The 3,663-nt window shown below is 38.1% G+C and overlaps 1 non-coding gene across 1 annotated transcript; it reads left to right on the top strand.

Moving 5' to 3' along the window:
• The first annotated feature begins 1,019 nt into the window (after nucleotides 1-1,019).
• On the top strand, nucleotides 1,020-1,122 carry LOC149826718 (small nucleolar RNA R71). Its single transcript, XR_016435835.1, has one exon. It is a non-coding gene; the product is annotated as a small nucleolar RNA R71 (small nucleolar RNA).
• The last annotated feature ends 2,541 nt before the right edge of the window (nucleotides 1,123-3,663 follow it).

Raw genomic sequence — 3,663 nt, 5'->3', positions numbered from 1 at the left:
ATGGGGATGGGGATGATGATTGAGCCGACGTAGGTGAAACAATGGTCTCTGGCTCCTCTATCTTCTCTCTACTCTCTCGCTCTCTGCTCTCGACGTGATACTCACGTCCACTCCTCAAGGCCATAACTGATTTAGCCTGCTGCTGTGTCTCAGTATGAAATAGGCCTCCAGTCATCTGGTCCTTACCCTTCGGGTTCATGACAGCCTGACTCGGCAATGTACCCTCGGGTCTCCTACTAATAGCCTCAGCTAACTGTCCCATTTGCGACTCTAACTTCGCAATGGACTGCGTATGCGAGCTCAAAATCTGGCTACACTTCTCGAAGGCATTCTGATTAGAGGTTTTCACCTCTTGGAATGCCTGGAGAAGTCTCTCCTCAAAAGATGTCTGCGGGGCAGACTCCTGCTGAATCGGGGAAGGAACTGAAGAAGAAGAAGACTGAGCATAGTTCGGTCTTTGAAATGGCTGAGTAAAAGATGGCTGCCGAACTGGCTAAGAGGAAGAAGGCATCTGTATAGAAGACTGTGGATTCTTCCATGAAAAATTGGGATGGTTACGCCAACCCGGATTATATGTCGATGAAAATGGGTTATTTGGCGGTCTGACGTAACCCTGAGCTGCCTGAACTTGTTCTTGAACAAATTCAGGGTACTGAGCTGCTGAAGGGCACTCAGTGATCTCGTGTGCCGGACTGGCACAAAGAGTACACACCTGCTGTGTAGTGGATGGTCCTGAGAGAAGCTGGTCCAGCTTCTGAGCAATCATGTCTACTTTGCACTGTAGTGCAGTAGATGGACCAATCTCAAGAACACCAGCTTTCTTCTGAATGCTGGGTGTGGCTCTATCAGAATGAGAGCTCGAAGCATGGTGGAGTGAATTCTCGGCCAATGTATCAAATAGCCTCCATGCTTCGTCCTCGCTCTTCAACATGAATGTCCCATCGCATGAAGAGTCGATCATCTGACGATTCTTGTCAGACAATCCATCATAGAAACTCTGCACCAGTTGCCATTTCGGCACCTGATGATGGGGGCATTTCCTGAGGAGATCCTTCATTCTCTCCCAGGTCTCATGAAAGCGCTCACCATCTAGCTCTGAAAAGCTAGTGATGGCTCTACGATATTGGTTCGTGCGACCAATGGGAAAGTATTTCCGAAGAAACTCCTGTTGCAACTGATCCCAGGACTCTATTTCTACAGAATCTAAGGACTTTAGCCAATACTTAACTTTGTCCTTCAATGAAAAAGGGAATAGAGTCAACCTCAACGCATCATCATCGAAATTCTGTATCTTAACAGTAGAACATATTTCAAGGAATTCATCTAAGTGTCGGTAGGGATCCTCATGACTAAGGCCATAAAAGGATGGAAGCATTTGAATAATGCTGGCCTTAATCTCATAATGTGGCGCTCCTACATCGGGTCTCCGAATGCAGGATGCCTGAACATAGTCTGTGGGAATGAAGTATTCCCGCAGAGGGCGTGAAAGAACTGGGGGTGGAGGTGGAGAATCCATGTCAGCCATTGTTGCCGAACTTCGATGAGAATGTAAAATTCTCTCTGGGTTGTCAACAAATGGGTGTAATGGGGTTCCTAGACCTCGTCGACCCTGCATACACTGGTACTAAGACCAGATGTAAGCAAACGACCTAACTAAAAAAATTAACTAGCACAGATACTAAAATGTAAATAAGCAAATAACAGTAACTAAAAACAAACAAATATGCTATATAGCTATGTCATAATTCTATACTAAATAATTAAATAACAAAGTAAACTATTCTAAAACGCTAAAACAAATAAATACAGGAAATCACAAACTATGTTTTTCTAAAACCCACCTGTCTAATCGCTCCTTGCAGAATGATAATTAAGTGAATCCTAAAAAGAACAATATGTGAATCCTATATTTACTAACTATGTTAATCCTATATTCACTTACTAATCCTACTACTAAAAAGAAAACAACTAATTAACTAACTAAAACAAAATAATAATAAATTAAACTCTAAGAAATAAAGTAATTAATTCGCCGTTCCCCGGCAACGGCGCCAAAATTTGGTTGATATTTTGGAATGCTCTTTTTTAAAACACTTATTTTCAATAAAACTTTGGAAAATCGTCAACCAAAAATATAAAAACCGACTTTCCACAAAGTGGTAAGTACGGGTCGATCCTCAGGGAACAGGAATTAATAACTACAATTCTAGAAAATTTAATTTATTAATATCAAATGGCAATCTACAATTATAAAGTGAATACAACTACAATTAAGCACTAAAAGAACACTAAACAAGCATTCAGTCTTCTGCTCCACACCAAGGGTATTTCTGTCTTTTTGCCACTTAGAGAATCTTCTCACTTGTATAATAACCCTGGAAACTAAATATGCTTTTCAACCTAAAAATGCAGAAAAGTACAAAGTTAGTTTTCTATTTTAATTATGCAAACAACAACTAAAACTATATCTAATTCTACGAAAATAATAAACAAATGCTACTTATCAAACAAAACTTAAATAAAATACTAAATTAATTCTAAAATTAACCAAATTACTTCTACTAATGCTGTATGATGATTATGCAAATTCTAAAATACAGAAACTACTGAAAACAAACCTAAAATGCCGAAACTAAGAAAATTACGAAACTGCCCCTAACTAGTGTAAACTAGCAATCTGACAGGTTATCGGAAAACCACTGTTTGACAGGGCAAACGAGGTCCGATTTTCCCGAAATTTGTTCTGTTCTGCAACTGACAGATTAAGCAAATTGACAGTTTTTACAGAATTGAAAAACAGTATCTGGAACTCCAGATATAAGCGTTTCAAATCTGGGAAAAATCAGGATATCGTCAGTCCTGTAATTTAAAATCCAGAAAAAGCGGTTTTCACAAAACGCTTAAAAATTAGACCAAATCAACTCCGAATGAACTGAAATTTGGTCTGCAGTTAAATAACACGTTAAAAAAGTGAATAGAAGAAAAAAATTTGGAAAACACAGAATTTTTGCTCAGAAAATAATTCTGTTGCGACAGGGCAAAAATCTGGTTTTTATTTGAGTGCACTATTCACTTTATGAACCTATTTACCCCCTATCAAATGTAATCTACACCTAATGCAATCTAAATGACATTGTATAACAGTGTATATGCAGATGAATATTAGGAAAACACTAAATGCACGACGAACAAAACACTACAAGCAATTTATGACTAGAACGAAGTTAACTAACAATGGAAATGCAAGTATGCTCAATAATAAAATACAATCTAACTACTAAGTTAACTAATATCTAACTATCATTCAAACCACAATGAAACACATTTCATACATACTAAATAAATACGCTATACGTACACACACTTCTACACTAAAACTAAATTTGATAAATAAACTAATTAATATAGAAATCAAAAGAAATAATAAGAAATGACTTACTTAACTAAAGAACGAAGGCTAAGGTTAGGTTTCACTTGGTTTACTCGACTAAGATCGGTTTCGACTTGAGTAGGTTCAGTTTGGGTTTGGATGCACTCGGATGGGATTAGGTAGGCTCGATTTGACTAGGTTGAAAGAGATAGGTTCGAGCTAAGGTTAACTCACTAATTGGATTCGGTTTTGAGTTACCTTAATCAACTAGGTTCGGTTGACTTAGGTGGACT

This window comes from Nuphar pumila, chromosome 10 (genome assembly GCF_984573655.1).
Source record: "Nuphar pumila chromosome 10, dmNupPumi1.hap1.1, whole genome shotgun sequence".
NCBI classification, from domain to species: domain Eukaryota; kingdom Viridiplantae; phylum Streptophyta; class Magnoliopsida; order Nymphaeales; family Nymphaeaceae; genus Nuphar; species Nuphar pumila.
The sequence above is the reverse complement of the archived record's forward strand: the minus strand, read 5'-3'. Positions and strand labels throughout refer to the sequence as shown.